Below are 12,429 nucleotides of genomic sequence, written 5' to 3' on the forward strand. Positions count from 1 at the left end.
TGTTTTCCTTCCATTTCACTGATTTTTGTTCCAAAGTTATAAAACACTGTTTTACATCGTTAACAGCCTCTATACCCCAGCAAAATATGATGAAGTGACAAGAACATATCTTTTTCCTATATAACCTGCCACAGGCCTATCTTCATACATTGGATATTCTACTTTAAAAAAAAAATAATCCACAAATTGTAAAGTATTACCTTTTATAAATGAAAAACAGAAACCTTGTAGCAGCTACTGTAAGGCTTAGTGCAAAGATATGTGAGGAAATTCTTGTTTTATTAGTTCCTCCCTTTTTATATGTTTTTTCTTTCAATTTCATTTTTCTAGTTTGCTGATCTTTTTACCTTTTCAATTTTTCTTCCTATCACCTGATCCAATTTAGCAGTGTCTTAGGGTCTACTCTGTGTAGTAAATAAAAAGTAGCTACATTACATGCCTGCAGAGGTTTCACTGTCAGTACTTCAGATTTAAGGCTGGATATTGATAGTGTATAGTGCTTTGTTTCAGATCTACTCTTAAACAAAGGGTTATAACCCTCCTCTGACTCTGCAATGGACCATGAAAAATATATCTGTCTTAATTCAAGCAGCTATAAAGCATACTGCCATCTACTCCTTCAATGGTTTTGGGACCTCTCTTCTGTTTCCCATACTATTACTTTTTATTTTATAACCTTCTTTCTGAGGGTCCTAAGCTTTTCGTTTCTACTGATAAATTTGGGAAATACTTACTATAATTTATTATATTATAATCACAGTATCTATATATATAACAAAATTGATAAAGGCTATAAAATTTCTCAGAACTGAACCTCTAGTTGCTTCTGCATGTTCCAGGAAAATTTAATATTGTCAAAATGGCATTTTAATGTAAGAATTAGCAGAAAATAACAGTGACCATATAAAAAATATTTTTTAATCCTCATAGATTCTTCCTCTTCTAATGATTATGTAGTTGAGGTAGAGAAGATAAAGAATACTGCAGACGATAAATAGAAGAATCCTTCACTATTCTTTGTTGTTATGGGGTAACATCATAAAATGTTTAAAATCTTTATATTGTCTTTCACACTGTCAGCTTTGTCTCTGAAATCTATATTGTTCCTTCTTTTACTGGCTAGCTATTCTGCCCTGAAGCCTTCCAAGTGACTTGACTGAGCTCTGAACCTATTCTTTTTAGACACTGACAACATAATACTCGTAATGTACTTAGCCTCACTTGCCCTTTCCTCTAGTCCATGCTATGTAAATTTTCCATAATTATCCCATCATGCGTATCTATTTAGTAAATAATATCAAGATGCCTGATATTATGCATAACAGTGAAGAAGAATTCCTTATGAAATAGTTTCCTTCAAAGCCTTTTTTTTGTTTGGTGTGGTTTTGGTTTTGTTAAAGAAATATATTTGATATTTATTACCTTCAGAATGGATGCATACACTGGTACCTAAGTGTAAGTCAGCTGTTAACTGAGGAATATAAGAAAGAAACCACTTTGGCTTTTCAGTGTAGAACTACCCACTGTCTTCACGCCTCCACTTTCTGTGCTACAAGGTGAAGAGATGGACTCATAGTCTGTCACGTTTTGGTGATTTCTGTGTTCTTCCTTTTGGCACTATTACCTTTCACAGACTGTATTTCTTGGTCAGCTCTTTTCCTCTCTCTTCTTCTGATCTCTTTAGATGACTTAATTACATATATCATCATACCTGCATAAGCCTGACACCTCCATTTCAAGTGACAATACATTTTCATCAGAAAGCAGAGTATGTCACTGTCATGGTTTAACCCCAGCCAGCAATTAAGCACCATGCAGCCACTCACTCACCCCCCCCCCCCCCCCCCGCAGTGGGATGGGGGAGACAAGCGGGAAAAAAAGTAAAACTTCTGGTTTGAGATAAAGACAGTTTAATAGGAAAGAAAAGGAAGGGAAAATACTATGACTGCTACTACTAGAATATACAAAACAAGTGATGCACAATACAATTGTTCACCAACCGCTGACTGATGCCCAGCTAATCTCCAAGCTGTGGTGCCCCCCTTGGCCAGCTCCCCCCAGTTTGTATACTGGGTCTGATGTCATATCATCTGGAATATCCCTTTGGCCAGTTGGGGTCAGCTGCCCTGGGCTGTGTCCCCTCCCAACTTCTCATGCACCCCCAGCCTCCACGCTGGCAGGGTGGTATGAGAAGCTGAAAAGTCCTTGACTTAGTGTAAGTACAGCTCAGCAACAACTAAAACATCCCTGTGTTATCAGAATTATTCTCATCCAAAATCCAAAACACAGCACTATACCAGGTACTAGGAAGAAAATTAACTTCATTCCAGTCAAAACCAAGACAGTCATAGATGAGAACAGATAAATCTAGATGATTTAGTTTACTCAGGCTGCATTTACAAATGCAAGTAATACTGCAGTACTATAAAGGAGCTTGAAAAATCTTTTCAACTTGGTTCTGCAATACACTGAGTTATTACATAAATCTGGCCCTGCAGCTTGGACACAGTGGAGAAATGGGGATCTATGAGTGTCTCTTCCCTGAGATAAATGTCTGATATCAAATGGCATTCATGTTGTTTTCTGTTCTAAGCACAGCATCCCAAGTTTAGCATGCAAAGTAATGGACCTCAGAGTATGGCTCCTGTTTTACCTAAACCAGTTCTTCTAAAGTTCCTTTCATCCCATCTGCAACCCTACAATGTAGGAATGAACAGAACGTGTTTAAGAGCAAAAATAGTGTAAATGGGAGAAATTACTGCAAATACACAGGTTACAGTGTCAGAAAAGACATAAAGGAGGTTTGTTTTCCTGTAGTCTGGGTCTTACACTTGTGGTGCTATGTAGATTCTTTGACAGCTCAAAAGAAAGTTCATTTTGCAGCTCCTCTGTCAATAGAGGTAATAGCAAGGTCTTATTTGTACAGAAACTGTAGGAACCTCTAGGAATGTAGGATGTATCAAATTTGGTTGAAATTACTCGGTGCTGTAGTGGGTTTACTTCAGCCAGCAGCTAAGCACTCACACAGCTGCTTGCTCACTCCCCTGCCTTCAGTGAGATGGGGAAGACAATAGGAAGAGCAAAAGTGAGAAAATGATGGGTCAAGATAAAGACGGTTTAATAAGTGAAGGAAAGACAAAAAAACAAGTGATGCAAAGGCAACTGTCTCCCACAAGCAGATTAATGCCCAGCCAGTCTCTGAGCAGTGGCCACCTTGGAAGGCAATTCCTCCTCCCCCCCCAACCCTTTTCTTCCCCCTACTCCCATTTTTTTATTGTTGAGGATGATTTTGTATGGTATGGAATATCCCTTTGGCCTATTTGAGTCAGTTGTTCTGGCTGTGTCCCCTCCCACGTTCTTGCCCACCCCCAGCCTACTTGCTGGGGGTGCACAGAGGGAAAAGAAGAATGGCAAAAAAAAGAGAAAGCCTTGAGGCTGTGCAGGCACTGTTTCGCAAAACCCGAAACATTGGTGTGTTATCAACATTGTTTTAGCCACAAATCTAAAACAGGCAACATATGAGCTGCCCCGATGAAAGTTAACTTCATCCTGGCCAGACCCAGAACAAAGGGGTACAGAATTTGTTATAAATGTGCATATGATTATGTAAGCTTTTTTGTTTTCCAGGACATCCAAGTTAATGAAGGTATTATCTATGTGAGCCTTGATATTGTTCCTGCGGAAACCCATGCTTGCCCTCAGTGGGACCTTAAGATTTTATTACATCAGTATCATGAGGTTAAATATGTAATCCAAAAAGTGTCAAAAGAATTAAAAAAAAAAAAAAAAAAAAAGTCACTCTTTCCACTTTATGTTTTTTCCTATTTTGTTTTTGTGGGTTTTACTTGTTGTGTTTTTTCCACTCAAATTTGGTCTTCTTCTCATAGCAGTAATAACAACATTTAGAAAAGTTTGGTCCACAGTACTTTGGCATAGATTGCTCACAGGTGCTTTTGTTGGTCATTTTTGTCTTTTTACGAAATTACTTACAAGTGAAAAATTGTCACAACATTCTAGATGGTGACACTCCTGCTAACATATTGAAAACAAGAGAAACTTCAAATTAAATCTATGGCAAACATGTCTGGACTTTTTTCTCCTTCAAAATATAATAAGAATGTTAGTTAAATACTAAAAAAAGCAGCATTGCACTCACATTATGTTTACTACAGCAAACACATGCCAGATGTGGAGGAAAACTGCCATTTTTCAGCAGGAGTTCTCATAAAGTAGTAGCATTTGATACATTCCTCAAGACTTGCTAAATGCAGTAAACTTTGTGAGAGAAACATGATAGTCCAGACCAGAATCGCGAAATGAATGTGCTGGTATCTCCAGTTTCATTTTAAAAAAAACCCAAAACACAAAACCATAACACATCAATAAGAAATCTAATATTTCAAAGTGTTAACAAACAATGGAAAATAAGAAATTGCTCCAGTTAAGAGCACTGTGATTCCTCATGCAGTTAGTTAGTTTACTTGTCCAGTTACATTTTTGGCTTTGCGCTGGTGAGAACTAAATCAATGCTACTGGATTATTGAGATTCATCATCTAGGAGGTTGTTAAAGATTCATAATTTTTATACAGAGAAGGTGGTATTGTGGAAAACTACTCACATCTTGATCTGCTAATTATTCTGTGACTTGTTCTTTAACATCCTACTATTTGTTTTGTCTTTGCAAACAAAAAATAGAAATTTTCCAAAAGGTTAGGAACATTTCCACAACCAGGGTAAAGCTTAGGTAATCATAACTGTAGCTTTCTGGAGGTCTTTAGGACCTCAAAGAAAAACAGAAAGCTGATATCAAACACTGAATAACATTTTAAGCTTTTGGAGAGGTATCAAAAATATATGGTCAAATGGATTTGACTTTATCATTCCATCTGCTAGTGAATCTTTTAAGTGAAACATTCACAGTTGTCAGAATTCCTAGTAAAACTAATTTTTAATTTTAAATGAATGCATATAAGAATGGAACAGGGAGCTGCGTTTCTGCTTATGCTGGATGGTTAGAATTTCTAGTTTCTGCACTTATATATCTGCAGGTATATCTATTTAAACTAATATTCCTTGGCAGAGGCTTTGCTTTGTCATTATTTCTCATTTTATAAATAGATACAGGCTATTATGCCAGAGTACTAGTACTATCCAATCTGATCTTCATCCATTCCAAAAACATTTTTATTATAGCAAGGTGTGAGTCAAAGGACATAATCCATGTATTAAAGGTGTGCGCTAGCACAATACTACAAGGTAAATTGTTATTGATTCATCTTCTTTAGGGAAACAGTTTTTGACACTGCTGACGATAGATATAAAGAGATGCAGCTCTAAATACAAAGGGTAAAGTTGAAAAGATTTACATTTAAATTAAAAAAGTGGCTGCTGGAAATCAATAATAATAATCAAGGGATTTAGCTTTGGAAACATCATGACATTAAAAAAAATTATGCAGATTTACCATTGTTGCCCTTTAGGTATATGGAGAAATCAAGGACAAAATTGATTTTTTTACATTTCTGTTTCTATTAAATAAGCTCAGATAATACTTGAAGGCTAAGTATAGTTATTCTAAAATATTTCATATATGCAATATATGCCAAAGTGTATGATTACATGTCTTTATCTGTCTCTGAACTTCATTTATGCTGAACAGTCTCACCTGTGTTGTCACTAATGTAATCTATATCTCACATTTTGTTGGTAGAATGACAATTTTATGTTGTGTCCAATTATTATGTTAAAAAATGCTCCAGTGAACAGTCAGTAGTTAAGCAAGCAATGAAGTTGAAAATGTAGCTATGTAGAATTCTACTCAGAATCTGTCTTAGACTAGCATTTTCCCACTTGATTTCTGTTCTATATGTGAATTACTCTGTGCATGAGTATAATGTCTTTCATATCCTGTGGATATAGTACAAAGCACGGTAGTGAGGCTACACAGCTGTGGGAAAGCAATGAAGGCTAGCACAGAATATGTGGACTCCTTCTGCAAACAGACTGAGGAACCTTTATGTGTTGAATTAAAAAGATATTTATTAACGTTTATAGAATATAGAGATGTAAACCTCTGCTAGCAGAAACTCAATAAACTGGCAGCTGTGTAGCTCACTACCTTTCCCTCCTCAACTTTTGACCACAAATTAAATCGAAAAGAGTCATGCTTTGTTGAGATGATAAAAGCTGAGTGCCAATGTGATTCTTGCATTCCTCTCAGAAACTATAGAAGTAAAAATACTTCTAGACCTAAAGAGTCTCTCCTTCTCTGTCTCTCTTCCTCCCTCCCTCCTCCCCCCGAAGTCTCTGAAGATGGATAATTTCTCTTTAGAGTCCCTCTTCTCTTCCCAATATATTCTGTAGAAAGTGTAATCACATAACTCAACATTCACTGTGGAAAGAGACAAAGGGGGGTTTTTTTAGGTCCTGTTTCCAGTGTCTGTTCTGTGATCCTATGGAATAGCCTTGTGATTAAGATCCTACAATTAAGATCCTACACTGGGATTTAGGAAGCTTCAGGTATCTTTTCTTCTTCCAGAAGCCAAATGTATTGTTATGGAAAATAAATTTATTTTAATTCTATAAATTTATTTCATTAGCTTCTCAGTATCTTAGTTTGCAACTTACACTGGAAATATTATTTACCTTTCCCAGATCAACATTGTGCGAACTTGTTCATTAATGTTTACAAGGACTTCAGCTATGGGCTTTTTGGAGGCTTTAGAATAATTTATTTAACAGATAGGCAGACATACCATGGTAGTTAGGCACCTGTAAGTTTCTGAGCCTGCTCAGATACAAAGTTCTATTTTGAAGACACTTGGAAAAATTGCCAGGTCTTCCTAGGATGTCACTTTTGCAAAAAATAAATTCATGGTTTGGAAAGGCTAAGCAACCTGTCTGGAAAAGATTTCCTGTGGGAAATAGGAGAATGTTACACTTTAGTGGGCTGAGTAGCTGGAGAGAGAATGGAGAATAGAGACAAGAAGAGGGACAAGCACTGGAATTAAACTCAGCAATGTTTATGTAATTATCTGAATAGTTTGACCTGAATCTGAGAGTAGAGTCTTTACTAGAGCTTTTTTATTCTGTAGAGTCTCTCTCTGCAACAAAGTGTATTTTCTGTATCAGAAAGTCTTTGGGGTTTTCTGCCTATTTTTACAGTTCAGCCACTGATTCAATGTGTATATGCATCATGTGTTGTAAAAGAGTGCTCACACTAGGTCTAATCAAACTCTGATGTGGGTACCAGAAGCAAAGCAGAAGAAATAGGTAGTTAATGTGGGGTTTATTCCCTACTCTGTAATGCATACTATGACTGTAGCATAAATCTGCCAACTGAACAAAATACATGTATATACTGGGATCTAATGTCCCTGTTAATTCTTGTGTAAATCTGATAACAAGGATGTCATCAGTTTCTCAGTATCTGATTTAGTAACTACCATTAACTGGCAAAAAAGTATGGCTAAATGAAATAATAATATCTTGCTCTTTTACAGTAATTTTTGCCAATAATTCTCAGAGTTCTTTAAAAAAAAAAAGCTTTCAATATCTTCATTTTAAACTGAGACACAGAGAGGGGAAAATTATCTTGTTTGAGGGCATTGACAGTTGAAGTCTGATGACTCTTGCTGCAGTATATGAAAATATTACTACTCAACAGTGCCTACTTTGTTCTTGTCTATAGATTACTGTCTCTCCAGCAGTCACCAGAAGGGAAAGCATGCCTGTATTTCAGTTACACTATACTAAGCCAAAGGGCTTTACCCTAAGCTGTTAATTAATGAAGATAGTAGACTTTTTTACTAATGTGTGGATATACCACCTACTTTGCTGGAAAGAAATAACTTCTAGTGAAAGGAAAAGAAGACAATAGAAGGAAGCATCTGCTTTTTCTGCAGAACGATACCTAGAATTTTTCCAGAACAGCATGTCAATGTCCTACGTTGCCTGGTTACTGAGTCAGGAAAAGGATGTGAGTCGCCTACTACATTATCCAGTGTAACATACTTCCTCAGTTACTGAGATTTTAACACAGTATAATAAAGCATTAAACTGGTTTCCTGTATTAGAAAAATACTTTAGACAGTCTGGGGCAGAATTTGACCTTCTATTTTTGAAGTTTCTCTCTGTCACAAACCTTCCCCTGTGGGGAAGACACCTCTGTGTCTGAGCTTTGTTCTTATATTTACCCTGAAAGGCACTCTTTGATTTTAAGTTCTGAATATAACAACTTCCTTTTAGCACCAGATAAAACTCCAATTCAGTTCTAATTCTTATACATACCTGCAATATAGTTTTCTTTTATATTTCCCCTTTGTGCCTTAGTGGTTTCCCTATTCTTTAGAATTAACTTTTTTTGAGGAATAAAGTCTTTGGATATACTTTTATAATATGTCTATTGTCTTAATTTTAATTTTAGCTACACAGTATCAACAAATGATATATCAAAATCACAATGAAAAATTCAGGAGTGGAGCTTGTAAAACATGCTATCAGGTTTCATCAGAGGTTTGAATATGATCTTAATTGGCACAGCTTTAATATCATTAAGAGTTTTGCATATGCTTCAGCTAGTGTTCATGCAGATGAGAACAAATATCAATATCCATCTGTCAAGTGAGTGCAGCACATATGGTATCATAGAACCTTAAAATAAGTCAGGTATTGTTTATAAAATATGATTCAAACCACTGTAGTGTGCAATAACATAAGCAGGCTAAAAGAATTTCTCACCTTGATTTGCCTTCTAATTAAAGACAATCCTGTGTGAAAAGCTTGGAACTGGATACCTCCTTTTACAAAAAAGTGTGAATGCAAATTTGAGCTTCTCAGAAGTGCACCTATCTGTATTAATCCTAGATCTAAATAATTTCAAAGGTTGTGAGAATTTGGCTGCATTATGTCTATGCACATTTTACATTGCATTGTGTCTACAGAAAATTAAATGAAAGTAGTGGTTTATAGACAGAGTCACAGCACATCTATGTGAAGCTAAATATGTATATATATATAAGACAAAAAATATGCAAATTACTATATTTTCATAGCTGTGTTGCTGACTTCTAAAAACTGGTTATAAGAACTAAAAAAAACTTCATTCCTTTGATGAGAGCAGATGGAAGAGTCCCTTATGAGTAGAGAGAGCTTGGCAAGTTTCAAGAATTTGTTAACTTCAGTAGTTTTCATTTGGAATCACAAGACAGAAGTTGTGTCAAAACTATACTCGCTATCTAGCTTTTTACCACAACCTCTTTGCGATGTTGCAGTTGTACCCTTTTCAGTAGAAACAGGGAAAGTTCATGAAAAGGGAAAGCAAAAAAAATTTGAAAGAAACTAAGGTATACATTAGGTTTTCATTTTCTAAATTAATGTGAGGAAAAAGAAAAAAAAAACAACAAACTTCTACAACTCTGTGGAATAGAAAGATTAAAGGTCTTGTTTTCATTTACAGATTTGGAAAGCTGGAAAAGATTTGTCCAAATATTGACATGCTAAGAAAGAAGAAATAGACTTCTATTGGCATCTTATTTCACAGAATATTGATCACATTAAGTAGTGTATTGTACTATAGGAAGAACACATCTTGTAGCCTGGAAAACAAAATTTTAAGTAAGAAGAACTGTAGATGACTAATGGTCTGTTTCAGTTTTGGTGCAGTTCATACCTTTGCTTTTGCAAAGAAGTTTCGTTCCTGTCTTTTTCTGGCATAACGCATCATTCAAAGAAAAGAAAAAAGTGTGGTGTTTCTGTGTTTTGTTTTGTTTTTTCTATGTTAATCTTATTTAGAAGTATGTTGGTTTGAAGGAAACCTCCCACCCACATAAAATATTTGAGTTGAGTGTAGAGCCAAAATCTTAGCTGTAAAGTTAAGCTATGTGAGTAAAAGTGAGCAACTGCTTTGCAAAATGTCTTTTTCTTTTCTAAGAGGAAAAAAAAAAGATAAAATATGAAGAACTGTATTCTGAACATAATAAGACAAGTGGATGTTCAATACCTGATTTATGAATTTCCTAGAAGATTTATCACAAGTTTCCTTTGTGCTTTTGGGCATACTGGGAGATTTCAGAAATTACACAAGATGAAGAACAAAGCTGAAGTTCATTATCATATAAAGGTTTGGAGGTTTACACATTCACAATTCCTTCAACATGTGCTATACAGAGCTGCTCTGTACAGCAGAGAGTGATCCTAGGAGCAAGTTATGACTAAATGTCTAGTTAAGTAAATCCATATATAAGCTAAAGATGTATCTACACTAAAGTGAAGAAGTAGCTCTAGTAGTGTATACAAGGTAATTCTGAACTAAGCCAGCTATGACAACACCAGTTCGCTTTCAGGAGTGTAGAGCTCAGAGCCAAGTATGGCAAAACGGTACAGAAAGTACTTAAAGAATGTACCTTTCAGGGCATGGTAAAGTTGGCGTGAGCTAATCCTATACAGATAATGGATAATTTTTCACTCTTTTTCCTTAAACTTTTATCCTCTAGCCAGTTAAAGAAGTTCAAATAGGACTATGTAAAAGCAATATAAAAAGGTAGACAATAAAGCCTGGAAAGTTTAAATTTTTTAAATATGTCTTGCATAGAATTTCATCCTTCAAAAAATATCTCCTTTAACCTATTGCTTGTACATCAAGCCTCATTTGAAGCCTGTCTCTAAGCTATGTATGTTATAGATCCCTGGATTTAACTGAAAATGTGGCACATTTATTTTACATTTCGTTTTCAAAGTATGGTTTTGAGATAGTGGACTTACGCACAAAGAATAAATGTAAGATAATAAATTCATCCCTGATGTAGTGTCATTGATTTCAATAGTAATTCTGGCCCAGTTATTTGGAAATATATTTTTCAAAGGTTTCATTATCTCATAGTAATTTTTCATTTCACTAGGGAAACCAAAGACATGCAAAAGGACTGGGAAAAGGAATCAGAAACAATTAAAAGCACTCATGGTAGTCATTTCTTCTGTACCCAAAGAGAATTTAAAGTCTATTGTTTAGCTTTCTACAGAAAAGACAGAAAGAAGATGCAATAAAGTGGATAATACATCAAATGCTAAGATACAAAAGATTTATCATAAGAATTTTCTCTAGCCTATCACTCCATGGAACCCACTGATACTGAGGAAACAAATATGTAAGGTTATTCAGAAAAGGTCAGTACATATTCTCCTATGGAAAAAAAAAAAAATCATTTCAAGGCCAGAACCAGTTCAGTATCTACCATTATGTCAAGCTGGTTTGTCCCTCTGTGACTTGAGAAGACATTCCTCAGGACACAAAAGTAGCAAGTTCTTCCAGCATCCAAGATTAGGCAGTGGGAGCTGTTGCTCTGTGCATAATGGACAATGTAAGTTTTCTTCTTGTCTTGGATCTTTCTGAAAACCTGATTTAAAAGTTTCTGATTTCTTAAGCCAAAGCCTGGGCTCTAATCTATAGCTACTTGAGAAAAAATGGAGAAATATTGGAAAAAAATGTTATTAAAGATTGACCTTTCCTGAATGTGAAAAGAAGCCCCTTGGAGTGCCTTTCATACAACTCGGAGCTGCAGTCACATGATGTTGTTAATACTTATGTGTTAGGGCATAAATTGATCACTAGCTAGAACCAGGAAAAAATGTCTTTGCTAAATCTGGGGGCGGAGGGAATAGAATATGAGAAATATGGACTTTGCAGGTTTTTCACTTGATATGTTTTCATTCGATTTGTCGTTTGAAGCCAGTCCCAGTTCCAAGCCCGCCTTTGGCAAGGTAATAGTAGATTAGAGTTCATAAATGTCAAATGGTCTCTTCACCTCAGCTTGCAGCAGGACAAGTGTATACTCAGGGACTGCTTTCTTTGTTCATTCTGATGATAAAAAAGGTTTCTGCAGTAGCTGAAGGATTTATAAGTCCCTTACTCTGTCCTTTTTTCTTTTTTTCTTTTTTTTTCTTGCAGTATCGTGTTACCTGTAATTCATTAATAAGTAGACCTTCTGCAAAATCTGTGTTTTAACAATCATCTGTTTCTACAATCTCAGACTGACTTTGCTGCAGTGTGCTAGAGCGCAGAAGAGTGAACTGTCAGCAGCAACTGATTTATAAGAGTGATTTACCTTCTGGAGAGTGTAATTATGTTCATAGTTAAGAATTAATCAGGTGAGAGAATTATAGAATAATCGCACTCTTGACTTTGGAAGGACAAACTGAATGGAGATTGTTCCACCGAGTCATCTCAGCAGATGGAGATCTCTTTACTCTTTAACAGCTGGAAGACCAGGTTTCCAGGATAGCTGTCTTTATTTTGAAGATAGAAAATGAACAATCTTGCAGTAGTTACCTTTCAGCTCACATAGGTGAAAATACATGAGAAAGGTGGAGCAAGAATAAAATATATTAGCAATCATGAAATTAAAATAAATCAGATAAAATTCTAGCTGAGA

The sequence above is a fragment of the Buteo buteo genome, chromosome 6, assembly GCF_964188355.1.
Source record: "Buteo buteo chromosome 6, bButBut1.hap1.1, whole genome shotgun sequence".
Taxonomy (NCBI): domain Eukaryota; kingdom Metazoa; phylum Chordata; class Aves; order Accipitriformes; family Accipitridae; genus Buteo; species Buteo buteo.